The following is a 19,625-nucleotide window of genomic DNA, read 5'->3' on the forward strand; positions in this document are numbered from 1 at the left end:
AGAGCAACCAATTTATGCCAAATAGAACCTATTTATTCCTAAGCGATTCTATTAAACAAGGTTTAAAGCCTTGAGTTTTTGTTATTCAATTCTACCAAACCCTAACCCACTTTTCCAAGTTAAGATAGAGTGAAATGGCATTAGTCAATGTTTGCAACCATCAACATTAAATGAAGCATGAGAAATGAATAAATACCAACCAACCATTATATTTATATTCAATAGTAAATACCCATTAACATTACACCCATTTAGGGTCCACAACCTTACTATTTAAAACTAGCTACTCGTACTAGAATCCAAGAATAAAACAATAAATAAAGTCATAAAACATACAAAGATGACAAGATTCTCTTCTTCAAAAGCTTCCAAAATAATAGTGTATTCAACGCCTCTTTCTCAGACAAGATTTCCCACAAAAATCCTAGGTATTCTATTTATAATGGGCTAAAAGTCGGGGTCAAGATATGATAAAATACCCCTGGAGATCACATCTGCGACCGCAGAACACTTTTGCGGTCCGTAGAAGCACAATTTCATTGCATAATTGATTGTCCAGTTGCCCAATTTTCCATCGTAGATCCATTATGCGGTCCGTACATTGATTTCGCGATCTCATTTGATGTCGCAGAGTTGTTCTCGCAGAAACACTCTTTGCACTTATATGGTCATTATGCGGTCTGCATAAGTGTTATATGACGGAAAAATTTACTGCAATATCAATCCCAAAAACTGGCTTTATCTGCTTCACTCTACGGTTGGTTTGTGGCCCACACATCACTTTTGCGGTCGCAAACCTGCCACATTTCTGCCCTTCTATGGGTTTTTGTCATCTTTTCCTTGTTCTTGGTTCTTCAGGTCTAGCTTGTTGCAAAACACCAAAACTACATAAGAATTGACTTAAAATGCTTTAAAAGACAAGCTACAACCTATGTAATTAGTATCAAAAGTGTCGTAATTCTACGGCACATCAACACCCCCAACTTAGACTCTTGCTTGTCCTCAAGCAACTAAAATAAAGTCATCTTATCACATACTAATCTATTTTCAATAGATCGCAAAGTAGCAGTGACTATGGGTGGTGTTAACTATTAGCTAACAAGCATGCAATTTTTTTTATTCACCGTTCTTGGAAGACAAAGATCATTTAGCAATTCGGATAATCAGTTTGTAACCTTCGAGCCTCAAGAGCAATGACAGAGTGCTACCCACAGCTAGGTATGCACTTGTATCCTACTTCAAGAAACCTAGCTTCTGCTAAATCATGAAATTCATGCATGCTCACATCAAAGAAAATTCCTAACTCAACAAGTATGTAAAGGGGATACAATCAAACACTTGCACTAAGAAAGAAAGCTAAATCCTACAGGTATCAGTCCGTATGCTTGCCCTTATTTTAACTTATTGCTATCTCAGGAATGATTGATTGTAGATCACAAAGGTCTTTTCACAGGTTATAATGTAGGCTTTAGGACAGATTGGACGAATATTTGGGAATATAGTGGTTGCACCCTCCTTTAACTCTACATACACTTTGCTTCTTTACAACATATCCCTTATTGACATCTAGTTACCGACATAGAACCACCTCAATGTATTTCTTCAGTTTTCACAAGACTCCACACACATTTTTTTATACAGATATTTTTCTTTTGGAGCTTGAAAATCTTCATGTACACAACTTTGAGGTATTTTTTTCTATACTCAATATACAACCTTACCAATTTCAAATTAACACCAATACTCCCAACTTAGTCTTTTAGCCTCATTCTTAATCGTTCAAGGAGGGATGAGTTCAAAAGAGGGAGGGGTAAAAGTTGGTAATGTAGTAGCCAAGTAAAAGGTTGAAGGCTCAATGGAGGTAACTGGGATAATAGATTTACCAGGGAGGTTAATTTTGTCAAAATTTAGTTTACAATCACAAAGAGAGCCAAAGATCATTTCAACGTTCAATCATCAACCTGCGAATTGAATTGTGAAGCCAACCGGGCAAGTTCTAGACATTACAAGTTAAGCACATGCATTAGTTACACAAATTCTCACCCACTCACAACGCATAGACTATTCGACTTGGCATAACTTCAGCCTCAAGTGAATACAAGGCAACTCAAAGCTTCATCACATGATTTTTGAAATTCTAGGTAAGCACAAAATCAAAGAGCGAGCCTCGATCACACAAGAATGGCTAACCATTTATTTACAACATTTGAAGGGTGTAATTTATTCAACAAAAACTTATCACATGCTTGAAACTAGAACAAAAACACCAACCAAGTCAAAACGCTTTGTGCTTCAGCTATGGTTCTACTATTACACCCTTGGAAAAGAACCCGTCGAAGAAAAACCAAGAGGAGTTCATTGCTATATACAACACTGCACTATTTGGGGATTTTATACAACAATACAACACTGCACTATTAGGGGATTTTATACAACACTACAACACTGCACTATTAAGGTAAAGAGTTTATATACAAGTCTCAAAAATTGACTACCCCACCCCCATCCAAAGAGCATGCATTGTCCCCAATGCATTGAGAAAGTAAGAGCAAAGTTTAGGGGCTTTCTGGGGCGCACTAGGTGCTTGGGGTGCTGGGAGATGACATTGTGGGGACATTGGGTGGATCCTCTTACTTGACAGTAGATGGAGCATCCATGGGGCCGAAAGCTGACACCGTGGAGGCAGTAGGTGGAACCTCTGACTGTGTAGTAGTGCCTGAGACTAGAATAGGAAGCTCTACCAGTTGTGAAGCTGGGTCATGGACCAATGAGCTGCTAGCCTCACCTACTGATGGCTATGTGGTCGTAGGAGTGACTTTGGCGACCATATCTGCAATGAAGTGGGCAATGGTTGTCTGTACATCTGCTTCCTCTATGCTCGGTGTACATATAGAGACAACAATTTGTTTGCCTCTATTGTCCCGCTGATCATCCTCCTCCTCAAGTAAAACATCTTCATCAGTTTCCTCCTCATCAGTTTTCTCCTCAGATCCTTCAGATTCCTCCTCTGAATGATCATCGATGTGCACAACGAAGCCCGGAGCTTGTGAAGTCGCAATACCCTAGGCCATCTCAGCTGACATGAGGTTTTTGAAATCAAGGTTAAGGCTTGGAATGTGGGAGGTACCAGTGCCCTGCTCCCCCCTTCCGGAAGAAAGGAGGTCAAATCAAATTCCAGGTTCAGCATCTTATGCAGCTCTGACTTTAGCTCAGCTACCTCCCTTTTAAGTTGAGGCATGTCCCCAACTTCGCCTCACTCAACCCTCTCAAGGTGCACTTCAAGGTGCTTGAGTGGATCCTCATAAGATAGATGTTGTTTTTGAAGAGCAGTGATAGAGGTTTGGATCGGGGCGAGTGCTTTCCGGATGTGAGATAGAAGTTCTTTCGTCAATTTGTCTACTTTGGTATTTGCATGTTATGCCAGTAGACCAAGCTTTGAGAGTTCAAGCAATTAGGCATGTGGTGGTGCAGTGTCTGGTCTGGGAGTGGATGATGAGGTAGCCGGTACGGAAGGTATGTCAGGTACTGATTAGGCAGCAGGTGCTGCTGAGGCTGCAGGAGGAGTGAGTGAAGGCTCTTGTGGATCTTCGACCACTGTATCCGCAGTATCATTAATCCGAGTGATGTCAATGTCATGAATGGATTTTTCTAGGAGGTCATGTTTGGGGATAGGAGGGACCTCCCCAGCTTTACACAGAGCATAGATTAAGCATGGAAAGGGGAGCGAGGTTTCTTTCTGGTTTGCCCAGATTCCAATCTCGCGGAATATAAGTTTTCCCACATCCACCTTAATACCCAACATGATGCAAGAAATGAGGATCACCTTCTTGATCCTTATGTCGATTTCATTTCTCGAGGGCATTATCTGAGAACAGACAAAACTGAGCCAATATCGGCCTTCTTGGGTAAGATCCCTTTTGTGAATCAGCTGACGCTTAGTGATCCAAGATAAGGTTCCCTTGGCTATAGCAAAAGCTACCCAAGCACGCACGGATTCCTTGTTTTTAAGCTTTTCATCAAATTATGCCATGCCTGGCTCCCATTCCTCGAAATATACATCATTAATTGATCCGACATCACCGAGTATCTCTACTCCCCAGATTAAAATAGAGTCCAAGAATCTATGGTTTCTTTTTTGTTCTGTGTTCCTGGATGCAGCATAGAATTCCCTCACGAGTGTCTCGTTGTACTCCCCTGAAACCTGAGTGAAGGAATCTCATCCCTTTTTTTTTTTATGTTTTCTAGCACATCGGGATAGTATTCTTTCAAACCATTCAAGCCTAGATAATTTTCTTCAAGGATTTTCCTTTTTTTCAGGCAATCCTTGTACAGAGTCCAAGAGCCGGAAATCCCAAACTTGAGATCTTCACCAATGTTTCGGCGTGCTTCAGCTTGGAGTTCAACTGGTGGTACAAGGTCAATCTGTGCCTCCTCCTTTTGAGACTTGGAGGAATGCTCAGATACACTTCTGGCTGTGTCAGGCCGTGTGCATTTGGATTGCTGTGATTATGGGCTCAAAGCAACAACTCATTTCTTTCTTAGAGCGGAAGGTGGTCGCGATGCTAGGGATTTCTTTGGTGCCATTCCTGTCAATTAATCAACAAATGAGTATGTGGTATGTCATGGACAACATGTTCAGCAAGAAAGAAAAATGAAAAACAAAGTTGTTTCTAAGATCAGTTCTGCGATCGCATAACAACTCTACGAGCCGCAGAACTTTTTGCATAATATAACCCTCAGAAGAAAAACAAATTTTGCGGTCTGCAGAAGTGGTCGCATAACAACTTATGCGACCGTAAATTGGTCGCATGTTGGTCCTCAAATATAGCATTTTATCTACCTCTGTATGCGACCATTGTGCGGTCGGCATAGCGTTTTTGCGGTCACAAATCCAACCTCCCGTGGGTTTTGAGAAAACTACCTATGACACAAAATGTGATGACTCTGCGGTCCGCAAACAAGTTATGCGGACCGCAAAGATCATCGTCCTTAAAAAAAAAGTCTTCACGCTCTTTTTAATGTATATAGCATTTCCTAGACTCAGTTATTGTACACTCAGCAGAGCGAAATCTAAGCACAATGCTATAATTTTTCAAACCTTTTTCTTTACTCCTTCTTTCCAATTCAAATCCCCAAACCACAATTACCCACAGTAGCCCCCAACCTAAATGTTTAGTAAAATCACTCACGAGGGATTACCCATAGCAAGAAGTTGGGAAAAAAAGAGAGCAATGATATCACATGGCATTTTTTCAATTGATTAAGCAAGAAAAAAGGTGGAAGTGATCATACCAGATATCAAGAGGATTGAGCGATGTTGGTCTGAAGCACGAGCAAGGTAAGCACTTCCTTTTCAATTCCTTTTTGATTTTTTTGTGTTGTTGTTTCAATGTTTTTGGTTGTTTTTATCTTTTCGTTTTGTGGTGTGCAGTGTGAGAGTGCCAAAAAATGGTGAAAATAATGGAGGGAGTTAGAGCTAAATACCCGAGAGGTTCGCGGTGAGGCAACCCATTGCATAACACATTATGCGACCACATATGTGTTATGCGATGGGTTAGTGGCTGAGTATTGTAAACTAACTTTGTGATAGGTTCTGTGGTCGCATAATCGTTATACGGGCCACAGAAAGTACATTTTCACCGAAATTTTGAAAGCTTAGATATCATTTTTTATGCCTGCATCTGCTACCATTATGCAATCCGCAAATCCATTATGCGGTCGCATATGTTGCCGTAGAACACATGTCTTGCTTTCCTTCATTTTCCTCTGCCATTGCATCATGTTTTATTGTATTTTGGGTCACCTGCATTCTTGTCACACCTCCCTTTTACCCGAGAGGGATATAAGAGAGTTTTTCCAATTAAAGTGACATAAATCGAAATGGGATTATTTATTTATTTCAGAATCATCACTTGGGATAGTTTATGGTCTCCCAAGTCACCGGTTTATTTTAAAATCCCAAATCGAGGAAATTGACTCTTATTTATGGTCTGCCAACACAGAAATCCGGGTAAGGAATTCTGTTAACCCGGGAGAAGGTGTTAGACATTCCTAGGTTCCGTGGTTTTAGCACGGTCGCTCAACTATTATTAATTCGCCTAATTATCTGATTTATTACATGTTTAAAACCTATTATGCATTTTTAACCTCTTAAAACTGCTTTTAATTATTTATGAAATTTGTTTGAACAAGTCGTGACATCGCGCGCTCATTGTTTTGGTACACATTGCAAACCGCGTCACATGAAATGCATCCGCGATTTATAACATGTTTATTTTTATTATTAATCGAAGTTATGGTCGGTCACATGAAATGCACACCCGAATTGGGGATTATCTATCATGTCTATGTCACGGGAACCGTACCCATAGTCACGATGATTAGCTACGTGCTAAAAAGTTTGCCTACCCACGTTTGGTCGGCCTAAGCATATTCCTAGCGGTAGTATAAAAAAAAATAAACTAAATAAACGAAGAAGAAAAGAAACAGGAGAATTCAATTTATGCCCATTCTTTCTCAACAATTAATTCCCAAAACCCCACGGCCTATCTCCGACAATGAAGCATACGAACAGTGATGAACACAACGAAAAAACAAACAAACATAGAAATAAACAATATATTGAATAAGCATTCAGACCGTACAATGGAACTAAATGACTAGGTAATTAGATAAATTCACAGGATACTAAACTAAATGGAGACAAGGAGAATTAATCAAAGCTACTGTTACTACATGAAACTTGCAATGCTTATTTAAGCTAATATGTTAGACTACTCTAAAGGACAAGTGCGAATCTAAAAATATAGCAGAGAAATATACCTATAGAATGGATGAGTGCAAGTGCTTAACACCACAAATAATCCAGTTCTCACAATTAACGAAATCCCTTATCCAGTGAAGAGAAAATTCAATATTTCAAAAGGAGTGAAAAGTCATGTTATGAAAAGCATTTTGAATCATACTTCAATTTGCAGAATTGAAGTCAACCAAATCCTAATCACTTCACGTCAATATTCACACAACTATGACCTTAGGTGAGTTTCATTTAAAACTTAAGAGACATGATGTGCAAAATTGTGTGAGAACCAATAAAAATCACTCTCCGGATATAACTCTGTTAAATATCAGTTTCAACCATGGCAAAGGAACAAACAAGACATGTAGACATTATCGCTAAACGCGAACACTAGCTTAGTATTTTCAGAGAAAAATCAAGTCCGAAGTAGACTAAGCTAAGTGATTGCACCTCGTACTAAAAACTGGCCGGTGACTTAACTTGACATGACCACATTGAATCAACAACACACAAAGAATATCAGGAAAGAATTTAGTAACTTCAAGCCAACAAGAATGCATCGAGATATTCGTGAAAGTCATGAGGAAACATATCACTAATCAAAATTCACTTGACGGCAAGTTTCGATCGAACAAGTCACGGCAACAGCAAGAACTAAAGAGAAAATAGCGCCTCAGATTTATGCTTTGATCAATACAGTAATAAAATAAGAGAAAGAGCAAGGAGATGAACCTGAATGCGAACAACTTTCAATTTAATATGTTTAGGAACGAATACAGGCAAACCGGCGTCGAAATTGGAACATGCAACGGAACAAGAACAGGACAGCAACAATCGAACCACGATTAAGACCATGAACAGACCTCGGACAACTGGTAGAAACTCAAATCAGCTCCAAACCTCGGCTTAATCACGCAACCTCAACTATTTTTAGAAACAGAAATTGAATGGAAGAAACTAACATTTTTTGTGTATTTTTCTGATTTTGATGTAAGAACTGATTTTTTTGATCTTTTTTATATAGAATTGCCAATTTTCTGTCCAAAACCCCTCTCCTTGTTCATGTGTGAGCGTTGAGGCAGAAGGTGGGAAGTTGAAGGCTGGTGGGCAACGATTGGTGTGGCTGGAGATGATGGAGACAAGGTTGGGGTGAGCAGCTGCGGCTTCTTAGGGGTGTTTTTAGGTTGGGGTGTTCTAATGGTGAAGAAGAAGAAGTTCGAGGGGGGGGTCCCCTTTTTTGGGTTCTGCAATAGATCCTTTTTCTTTGTCTTAGCTGCCCGATTTTTTTCTAGGTTAGAGATGGTTATTAGGGTGGGCTTGACGATTATGGGCTTAGAATTTATGGGCTAGGTCTGAATTTGGCCAAATTTTGGCCAAATTTACCTTTAAAAGTGACCTTTTAACTCCACCAGACTAAAAATATTAACTCCTAAAATAATAAATATAAAATTGTGAAATCGGTCCTAATTAATTAAAACAAACTACATTACGACAAGAAGTTGTATATATTGATATATTCTAAGATTATACTAAAAATAAAAATAGGTTAAAAATAATATTTTTCTAACAATACCTAATACCTTAATTAGATAGAGAAAAAATTAAACTATTTTTTGTATTTTTTCAATATTCATTATAAAATAAAGTAAAAGAGTCTAAACTAGTTAAAATAGCAATATTAGACCTAAACTAAATATTTAACACTAAAATATGTAAAATCTTGGGGAGGGTCAAAAATTACATGTTTACAGTTGCCCCCTCTTTGACTGGAAACACGAAGAGTTTTCTAACAAAAAACGACTAGACAAATTTTTTGACCCGACCCTTATTTAGAAAGGCCAAAAACTAAAAAAAAAAAAGAGAATGTGACCAAGCTTTGGTATTTGAGTTGTATACATATCTTTGGCTATAAAGGAATCAGGCCACGTGTAGTTCAGAATTAGGACGAGTGATGGAGTACCGAGGTGGAGAGCCGATTGAGGTGCCATCGGGGTTCCGGTCCGCGGTTCCTATCATTACATCAAAAATCATAATTAAAAAAAGACTAAGCCTATCAGCTACGAGTTACAAGATTCCTATCTATGAGTCTTCTGAAGCTTGATCTTGAATCTTGGTTGGTTCTTCGTGCGGACTCTGATCTTAATCTTGATGCTTCTTAGCTGCAGGTGTTAGTTTATTCTTCCACGGCTTCTTCGGATCAAGACCGAACATGCAGTGCTCGTGATTTCAGCCATGTCTTGAGAAGTTCACATCTTTCATCTGCTTCTGCATTTGGATTCACTTCCCTCTCTTTTTTTCTTTTTTCTTTTTTTTTTTCTTTTTCTTGTTTTTTCTTGGATTAAGGCTTCTTCTGTGGTCATCTCGGACTGTCGACTCGCATTCTTGATGCGAGCTTCTACTACTTCTATCTTGAATTGAATTCTGAAATGACTTCCCTCATTCTCCAAGTGGGTGCCTGCTAATGACTTAAAACTAGAAATGAATTCCAGTGTTCTCTAGGTGGGCGCCTGATACCGAGTTAAACTGAAATGAATTCCCTTGTTCTCCAGGTGGGCGCTTGCAACTGACTTAAAACTTGAAATAAATTCTCTCATTCTTCAGGTGGGCGCCTGATATTGACTTAAAATGAAATGAATTCCCTTGTTCTTTAGGTGGGCGCCTACAACTTACTTAAAACTCGAATGAATTCCCTTGTTCTCCAGGTGGGAGCCTGATGCTACATCAAAATAGACAAAATAAACGAAACTTTTCTGCCCCATTTTGCACTGGGAAGATTTGTGAGTTATTAACAGAACTTTAAATCACCTATGCTATTGATGAAGGATGCAATTGAAGACTCGACTAGGATGTGCGTCTCATGTGACTAAAACTAAGAAAATTTTGACTAGCAAATGCGTCTGCTAAAAAAACCCTGAATAACCCGGACTAGGAAGTGCGTCTCCTAGGGTAAAACTTGAATGAACAAAACTAGGAAGTGCATTTCCTAAAAAGTATAACCTGAAAGACCCAGACCAGGAAATGCGCCTGCTAGGGGTAAAACCTTTAACCTAAAATTAGGAAGTGCGCCTCCTAAATAAATAAAATCCGAAAAAAACCAAACTAGGAAGTGCGTCTCCTCGATTTGAGATTGAGCTTGCAAAAAACTATAAACTAAGTTTGACTAAAGTAAAAACAGATCCTATTCTCCAGGCAGGGCCCCTGATTTCAAGAAAACTAAAGATTGATAACTTAAGAAAACTAAAAATTGACCCCTTTTTTCAAAGCCAAACTCCTTTTTTTTAAAACTATCCTAGGAGAAAATTCATCAGACTAGATTTTCTATCTTAGGAGAAAGATTCATCAGACTAAGACGTTTATCTTAGGAAAAAGTTTATCAGACTAGGTTTTTTTTTGTTTGGCATCTTAGGAAAAAAATTCATCAGACTAAGATTTTGATCCTATGAGAAAATTCATCAGACTAGGTCCATTTTTGTTATCTTAGGAGAAAGATTCATCAGATTAAGATTTATATCCTAGGAGAAAGTTCATCAGACTAGGTTTTCTATCTTAGGAGAAAGATTCATCAAACTAAAGATTTTGATCCTGGTCCCTTTTTGTTATCTTAGGAGAAAGATTCATCAGACTAAGATTTCTATCCTAGGAGAAAGTTCATCAGACTAGGTCCTTTTTTGTTATCTTAGAAGAATGATTCATCCGACTAAGATTTCTATCCTAGGAGAAAGTTCATCAGACTAGGTCTTCTATCTTAAGAGAAAAATTCATCAGACTAAGACATTTATCCTAAGAGAAAGTTCATCAGACTAGGTCCTTTTTTTGGTGTCTTAGGAGAAACATTTATCAGACTAAGATTTCTATCCTAGGAGAAAGTTCATCAGACTAGGTCTTTATATCTTAGGAGAAAGATTCATCAGACTAAGATTTTTATCCTAGGAGAAAGATTAATCAGACTAGGTTTTCATATCTTAGGAGAAAAATTTATAAGACTAAGACGTTTATCCTAAGAGAAAAATTCATCAAACTAGGTCCTTTTTTTTGTTATCTTAGGAGAAAGATTCATCAGACTAAGATTTTTATCCTAGGAGAAAGATTCATCAGACTAGGTTTTCTTATCTTAGGAGAAAGATTCGTCAGATTAAGATTTCTATCTTAGGAGAAAGTTCATCAGACTAGGTCTTCTATCTTAGGAGAAAGATTCATCAGACTAAGATTTTGATCCTAGGAGAGAGTTCATCAGAGTAGGTCTTTTTTTTTTCTTTTTTTGGTATCTTAGGAGAAAGATTCATCAGACTAAGATTATTTATTGGGAGGAAAATACATCAGACTACGACTTTTTATCCTAAGAGGAAAAATGTGACGAGCAAATAGCAAAATTTTATGCATACGAGCAAGATAGAAAGAGGCAAAGATTTGAGAAACTTCCTTTTGTCGGCTCTTCTCTTCCTTTAATTTTTTTTCTTTTTTTTTGTACCACTTTTCTTGCACTGCTTTGTTCCTGTTTCAAATAAAGAAAAGTTTATCAGTTTTAAAAGTGGTGATCGGTTTGTGGCCTTTGAGTCTTGGGCAACTTGGCCTTGTGTCCATTCTTTTTTAGAAGACCGACTACCTTGGTAATTGGCCGCACTGCTGGGAGACTCTGTTGTTGCTTTCAAGGAACCTTTACTTTCTGTATCAACCCTGATTATTTTACTCCCAGTGCCATTGGTGTTTTGTGGCTCAATCAGCCTTATCTCGAAATAGAGATTTTTTTTCTTGGATAACCTTTTCTGATATCTTGAATGGTTTTTGCTTTTGAAGCAATTTCTCTGTCAAAGAGAATCACAACTGGAAGTGTCTTTTGCATGATGTGCACACTCCATAGTCCTTGTTTAGTGCTACCGAGAATCCCTTATTAATCTCAAAGTTTTTTCTTGCTTGCTTTAGACAAGTAGGCCGACAAAGGTCTTTTTTTTTTTGGAGGGGGGAGCTTTGCATGAATCCTCAAGGCCTGTTGACAGTAGCAACTGAGTGTGATGGCCAAATTTACTTTATGCAACAGAAAAGCTGGTAGTAGATTTTGAAATCTTTTCTTGCTTGTTTTGACAAGGACTGACTTAGAGTGAAAGACACAATGATGTAAGGAAATAATATTAACAAGAAATGCCCTGTCGAGAAGGACAAAAGGAAAAGTTGTTTTTTTCTTTGCGGTAACTAGCCTTAATGATCATGACATGTATTTTGGACTTAACGGCCTGATCTATCAAACTGATCCAATTTTCTCTTTTACCATTCTTATGACCTTTGAAGTCGGGCTTGTTCATGTCAATTCTTTGCATCTGCCTCACGACTCACTTTCGACTAGTGGTGCCCAAGGATTTTTCACCAACATGTCTCTCTCATTTATTTATCTCTATTTACCATCATCTTACCGTGCCCATGAAAGTTTTCACTAGTAAGACTCTCTCATTTGTTTTTCTTTTTTTATTTTTTACTTTTGCCTTCTTGTGTGAGCAACCTGACAGTGTTCTATGTAACGTGACCACCGTTGCTCATTGCATGCTTCTTTTGACATTCTCGAAGACATATTGGGAGGTCTTTATTTGGAAGATTTTTGGATAGGGTAAGAAAGAAGGGTCGGCATGAAGGCTCAAAGTAGACTCAAAAAGAAGGGGGTTGTAGACTTACAATTCTTGGAATCGACACTTTCAAAAGTGAAATAAAATCTTTGCCCCAGTTTTAGCTATTGGGGATTTTTTGGAATTTTTTTCTTTCTTTTTCTTTGAATTCTTATTCTTATTTGGTTGGACCGAACCGTGAGGCTGCCTACGTATCTTTTTTTTAAGGAATACGTAGTTCAAACATCTAACCTGACTATAATTTTTTTCATCTTTCTTTTTTGTTTTTTTTGTTTTTCTCTTTTTTTCTTTTTTTTTTGCTTTTTTTCTTTTTCTTTTCAAAACAAATTGCCCCAGCCTTTATTTTCTGAGGATATGAACCTTTGACTTTTTTTTTCTTTTTTTTTCTGAACTTTCTAAGAGTTGTCCCAATTTGTACTCTTGGGGCGTGGACTTCTTTTTTCCATCATTTTTCATTTTTATTTTTTTATTGGACTTTTAACTCTAAAGTTGATTCCAAAAGAGGGTGGTCAAAGAAAATAACATAGGCTCAAAAGGGGTAACAAAGGGTATAAAGTGCTCGGGTAGCAGAAAAAGGACCTCCCAGCCTCGAGAACGCCAAACATAATATCTTTTCGCGATCACAACATTGGCGAACATGTCTATCTTCTCGGTGTGTCGTGGTCACAAGACACTTTCCATCCCTTATGTCAAACTTTCCAATAAACTTCAATTGATTAAACATCCTCAAGCTCCATCCTCACAATGATTTGAAGGTGAATTTTACTCTACCTTAGTTCCCCAGTATTTCAACTCTTTATTCATCCTCAAAAATGTCTTGTTCTCAATCCAATTCAAGCTTAAATCAATTTTCTAAGATCTGGCCAAAAATTCCACATGCATGTCATATCACTAAAACTAGCGGGAAAAGAACTGTGCACAAAATGGACACACAATGACAGACTGCCTTTTTTTATTGAATAAAAGATAGAAGGGTCCGATAGCACAAAAAGAAGAAGAAAAGACGACAAAATAAGCTACCATAACTCCTCTCTGTCTAAAAGAGGAGTGACGGTCCAGTTGCTAAGCGACATTTAGCCACATACTTGTAAATTAACATTACTACGGTATTCGACCATTTTTATTGCAATGGATTCAACACTCAAATTCTGACATTTGATTAAACTATTCCCCATATTGGCTGTCGGATTTCAGGATTGACAACATGGGAATTTTCACAGTATTTAATTCGCCAAAGGACTTGGACGAATTCTCTTGTCTCCCTATCATCACAGATCATCCAAGCAGAGCATGTCCTATTGCTCAAAACTGGTAGAAGTTGTCTCGATTTTTATCACCAACTTGCCTACTTGCCTTTTCGTGACCTTAGTTGGATCAACAATGGTGGTTCTTGTTCCTTCGGTTGAGAAGATGCTTTTATTTTTTAGGGATCTTGGATTGTTCTTGGTGACTCGCCATTGCAAACCAACAAACTGACCACCTTTAACTAATTTTTATTTTTAAAAAACAAGCACGTTAGAATAAACACTCTTTTTCTTTTTCCTTTTTTTCTCTTTTTTTTCTTTTTTGTTTCTTTTCCACTCCTTTTTTTTTCAAAATCATTCGACCGTACCTGATGTGGATTGCCTACGTATCATGTGGGAACATGAATCAGATCTTGCGTAGTTCGAGAAGATCAAGAATAAAGAAAATAAACTAACTTTTTTTTGGATTTTGATTTTTTTTATTTCCGAAAGAAAGACTCATAGAGAAGGAAGAAAATATTTTTGAATTTCGATTTGTTTGTTTTAGTATTTTTTTTGTTTTTTGAGAATTTTTGAAAAGAAAGACTTCTAAAGAAGAAAGAAAATATTATTTTTTAATTTCAATTTTTTTTGGTTTGGAATTTCGAAAGAAAAACTTATAAAGAAGAAAGGAAATATTTTTGAATTTTAGGACTTTTATTTTGAATATATGAAAGAAATACTTCAAAATAAAAGAAAAAATATTTTTGAATCTTGAATTTTCTCTAGAATTTTCGAAAGAAGAATGAAAATATTTTTGGATTTTGAGAGAAATTAAAAAGAAATTTTTTTTGTATTTTTTTTAAATAGTGATCTAAAAGAAAGACTTTCTAAAGAAGTAAAGGAAAATATTTTTTAGATTTATTTTGAAATTTGTGGTCAAAAAGATAAACTTTCTACAGAAGGAAGTAGAGAAAAATATTTTTGAATTTTTTAAAAATTGTGATCTTAAAGAAAGACTTTTCTAAAGAAGGAAGTAAAGAAAAATATTGTTGGATTTTTGAAAATTGGGGGCCGGAACCGATGAGGTTTGCCTACGTATCTCACATCCGGTGGGAATCAGACCCGCGTAGTTCGACCAGTTTTGATGGAACTGGATGACTTTTAAAAATACCTGGCTTATTTTCTTTCTCTTTTTTTTCAAACTTTCAGAAGAGTTTTGGAATGTTTCAAACACTTTGTCACCCTTTTTCTTTTTCTTTTTCTTTTTCTTTTTTTTCCTCCCCTCCCTTTTTTTTATTTTCTTTCCCTATTCTAGAAGCCAGTCAACATGCAAGCCGAAATAAATAGATGCGCAAGTGGCACGTAAAATGTATCAGGATGATCTTTTAATTTGGGTACACCTGTCCTAGACGGACCCAACCCCTGTGTTGAGTCCCCAAAGTCAAATGCACGTGATGCAAACAAACGTACCTACTAGGGATCCGGCATGAGGCTATGTTATTCTAGGTTTAAAAACTTGGGTGTATTGTTCTAGACCTGGCTTACCCGAGCCGACAGCTCGTGCCGAGGGGGGGGGGGCAGCGTATCGGGAATACAGAAGCTTCACCGGCTTTGCAACTTATTCGAACCTCATTCTAAAATTGGGATATGACTCTAACAGAAAAGAAGCCACGTGAAACGCACCTTTCCCGGAAGATTTAGAAGACTTAGAGAGAAGAGGGTTTCGTAACAGTTTTTATATAGTTCAAGCAATATCAAAGCATTAAAAAGCAGCATGTAGCACATTAGGCTCAAACACGTAAAAATCAGATAATAAATAAAAGTCAACTATAACAGTTATTCTAAGCTCGAATTCTGAACCCCAAACCAGAGATTCTAGGTTCTTTTCCCCAGCAGAGTCGCCAGAGCTGTCACACCTCCTTTTTACCCGAGAGGGATATAAGGGAGTTTTTCCAATTAAAGTGACATAAATCGAAATAGGATTATTTATTTATTTCAAAGTCGCCACTTGGGATAGTTTGTGGTGTCCCAAGTCACCGGTTTATTTTAGAATCCCAAATCGAGGAAATTGACTCTTATTTATGGTCTGCGAACACAAAAATCCAAGTAAGAAATTCTGTTAACCCAGGAGAAGGTGTTAGGCATTCTCGGGTTTTGTGATTTTAGCACGGTCTCTCAACTATTATTAATTGGCCTAATTATCTGATTTATTACATGTTTAAAACCTATTGTGCTTTTTTTAACCTTTTAAAACCGCTTTTAATTATTTATGGAATTTGTTTGAACAAGTCGCGATGTCGCGCACTCATTGCTTTGGTACACATTGCAAACCGCATCAAAATGCACCCGCGATTTACAACATGTTTATTTTTATTATTAATCAATGTTATGGTCGGGTCATATGAAATGTACACCCGAATTGGGGATTATGTATCATGACAATGCCACGGGAACTGTACCCATAGTCACGATGATTAGCTACGCGCCGAAAAATTTGCCTACCCACGTGTGGTCGGCCTAAGCATATTCCTAGCAGTAGTATAAAAAATAAACTAAATAAAAGAAGAAGAAAAGAAACAGGAGAATTCAATTTATGCCCATTCTTTCTCAACAATTAATTCCCAAAATCCCATGGCCTATCGCCGACAATGAAGCATACGAACAGTGATGAACACAACGAAAAAACAAACGAATGTAGAAATAAACAATCTATTGAATAAGCATTCGGACCGTACAATGGAACTAAATGACTAGGTAATTAGATAAATTCACAGGATACTAAACTAAATGGAGACAAGGAGAATTAATCAAAGCTACTGTTACTACATGAAACTTGCAATGCTTATTTAAGCTAATATGTTGACTACTCTAAAGGACAAGTTCGAATCTAAAAATATAACAGAGAAATATACCTATAGAATGGATGAGTGCAAGTGCTTAACACCACAAATAACCCAGTTCTCACAATTAACGAAATCCCTTATCCAGTGAAGAGAAAATTCAATATTTCAAAAGGAGTAAAAAGTCATGTTATGAAAAGCATTTTGAATCATACTTCAATTTGCAGAATTGAAGTCAACCAAATCCTAATCACTTCACGTCAATATTCACACAACTATGACCTTACGCTGAGTTTCATTTAAAACTTAAGAGACATGATGTGCACAATTGTGTGAGAACCAATAAAAATCACTCTCCGGATATAAACTCTGTTAAATATCAGTTTCAACCGTGGAAATGGAACAAACAAGGCATGTAGACATTATCACTAAACACGAACACTAGCTTAGCATTTTCAGAAAAATCAAGTCCGAAGTAGACTAAGCTAAGTGATTGCACCTCTTACTAAAAACTGGCCGGCGACTTAACTTCTCATGACCACATTGAATCAACAACACACAAAGAATATCAGGAAAGAATTAGTAACTTCATGCCAACAAGAACGCATCGAGATAGGAAACATGTCACTAATCAAAATTCACTTGACGGCAAGTTTCGATCGAACAAGTCAGGACAACAGCAAGAACTCAAGAGAAAATAGCGCTTCAGATTCATGCTTTGATCAATACAGTAATAAAATAAGAGAAAGAGCAAGAAGATGAACCTGAATGCGAACAACTTTCAATTTAGTATATAAAGGAACGAATACAGGCAGACCGGCGTCGAAATTTGAACTTGCAACAGAACAAGAACATTATAGCAACAGTCGAACCGTGATTAAGATCATGAACAGACCTCGGACGACTGACAGAAACTTGAATCGGCTCCAAACCTCGGTTTAATCACGCAACTTCAACCATTTTTGGAAACAGAAATTGAATGGAAGAAACTAATATTTTTTTGTGTATCTTTCTGAGTTTGAAGTAAGATTTGATTTTTTTTTATCTTTTTTATATAGAATCCCCAATTTTCTGTCCAAAACCCCTATCCTTATTCGTTTGTGAGCGTTGCGGCTGAAGGTGGGGAGTTGAAGGCTGGTGTGGCTAGAGATTATGGAGACGAGGTCAGGGTGAGCAGCTTCGGCTGCTTAGGGATGTTTTTGGGTTGGGGTGTTCTAACGGTGAAGAAGAAGAAGTTCGGGGGGGGGGGGGGTGGATCCCCTTTTTTGGGTTCTATGGCTGATCCGTTTTTCTGTGTGTTTAGCTGCCCGTTTTTTTTCTAGGTTAGAGATGGTTGTTAGGGTGGGGCTCGGGATTATGAGCTTAGGATTTATGGGCTAGGTCCGAATTGGGCTAAATTTACCCTTTAAAAAGTGTCCCTTTAATTCTACTAGACTAAAAATATTAACTCCTAAAATAATAACTATAAAATGGTGAAATTATTCCTAATTAATTAAAACAAACTACATTACGACAAGAAGTTATATATATTGATATTTTCGAAGATTATACTGAAAATAAAAATAGGTTAAAAATAATATTTTTCTAACAATACCTTAATTAAATAGAGAAAAAATGAAACTATTTTTTTGTATTTTTTCAATATTCGTTATAAAATAAAGTAAACGAGTCAAAACTAGTTATAATAGCGATCTTAGATCTAAACTAAATATTTAACACTAAAATGTGTAAAATCTTGGGGAGGGTCAAAAATTACATGTCTACAATTCTAACACACACGTCAAACTGCTCAACACTTTTAATTAAACTTGCCAAAATTAAAATCTAACCAAAAAGTATTACCACACATGGGTTGCCTCCCAAGAAGCGCTTGATTTAACGTCGCGGCACGACGATGTCCTCAGATTCCAATTCAATGGCACCATAGGCAGACACATTTACAACTTAAACGGGCCACACCATTTGGATTTGAGTTTGCCTGGAAAGAGCTTCAGTCTTGAGTTGAAGAGTAAGACCAAGTCACCTGATTTAAATTCCCGCTTCAAAATCTTCTTGTCATGAACAAACTTCATCCTTTCCTTATACATGGCCGCATTCGCATAGGCAAGAAAATGGAGTTATTCTATCTCATTGAGTTGGGTCATCCTTAGATTAGCAGCTTCGGCGTAGTCAGGATTTAACTTCTTCAATGCCCACATAGCTCTACCGGCAAGTGACATGTCTTATCAAAAACCAGCCGAGATTATGAGGTGCCAATTGGAGTCTTGAATGTTGTTCGATATGCCCTTAATGCATCATCTAGTTTCTTTGACCATTCAGTCCTGTTTGCATTCATAGTTTTTTCTAGGATGTTTTTGATCTCCCTGTTGGAAACTTTCACCTGACCGCTCGACTGAGGATGATAAGGGGTGGCCACCTTGTGCTTAACTCTATATTTTTCGAGCAGCCCGGCAAAAGCTTTGTTGCAAAAGTGAGAACCACCATCACTAAGGATGGCCCTTGGGGTTACAAAACGAGTAAATATGTTCTTCGTCAAGAAAGTGGTTACACTCCGTGCCTCATTGTTCGGGAAGGCAATTTCCTCGACCCATATGGAGACATAATCTACTACCACCAAGATATATGTCATGCCCCATAAAATCTATCCCCTACACATCAAAGATCTCTACCTCCATCAAAAGTTCATAGACATCTCATGTCTCCTCTAAAGTGACCCTTGTCTTTGACATTGATCACATGCTTTGACTATTTGGTTTGCATCTTGGTAGATGGATGGCCAATAATAGCCACATTCAAGCACTTTTGCCGCAGTACGATTTCCACTTTGATGTCCCCCAACTGGGGATTCATGACATGCTTTGAGAATTTGAATTACCTCATCTTCCGGAACACAACGTCGAATGATGTTGTCGGCGCAAATCCAGAATAGAAAAGGTTCCTCCCAATAATTTTGCCTACACTCCCGCAAGAACTTCTTCTTTTGATAAGCTTCCAATCAGTCGGGGACAAGGTCACTGACCAAGAATTTAGCGATGACAGCATACCAAGGAGAGAAAGTGCTAGACAATGCCAATATGTGTTTATCTGGGAAGGCATCATTAATTTCAACATCTTCTTTTGGTCTCCATGCCTCTTCAAGCCTAGATAA

General features: G+C 37.5%; 1 long non-coding RNA gene across 2 annotated transcripts; it reads right to left on the reverse strand.

Annotated features, from left to right (window-relative positions):
* Positions 1–298: 298 nt before the first annotated feature.
* Positions 299–17,745, reverse strand: LOC107829566 (uncharacterized). Of its 2 annotated transcripts, XR_012695468.1 has the most exons (3): positions 17,242–17,745; positions 7,532–9,515; positions 299–860 (listed from the first exon to the last, which is right to left on the reverse strand). It is a non-coding gene; the product is annotated as an uncharacterized LOC107829566 (long non-coding RNA). The 2 variants fall into 2 exon arrangements; XR_001657971.2 differs by lacking the exon at positions 17,242–17,745 and having other exon boundaries at positions 7,532–14,874.
* Positions 17,746–19,625: the final 1,880 nt, after the last annotated feature.

This window comes from Nicotiana tabacum, chromosome 10 (assembly GCF_000715075.1).
Source record: "Nicotiana tabacum cultivar K326 chromosome 10, ASM71507v2, whole genome shotgun sequence".
Taxonomy (NCBI): Eukaryota; Viridiplantae; Streptophyta; class Magnoliopsida; order Solanales; family Solanaceae; genus Nicotiana; species Nicotiana tabacum.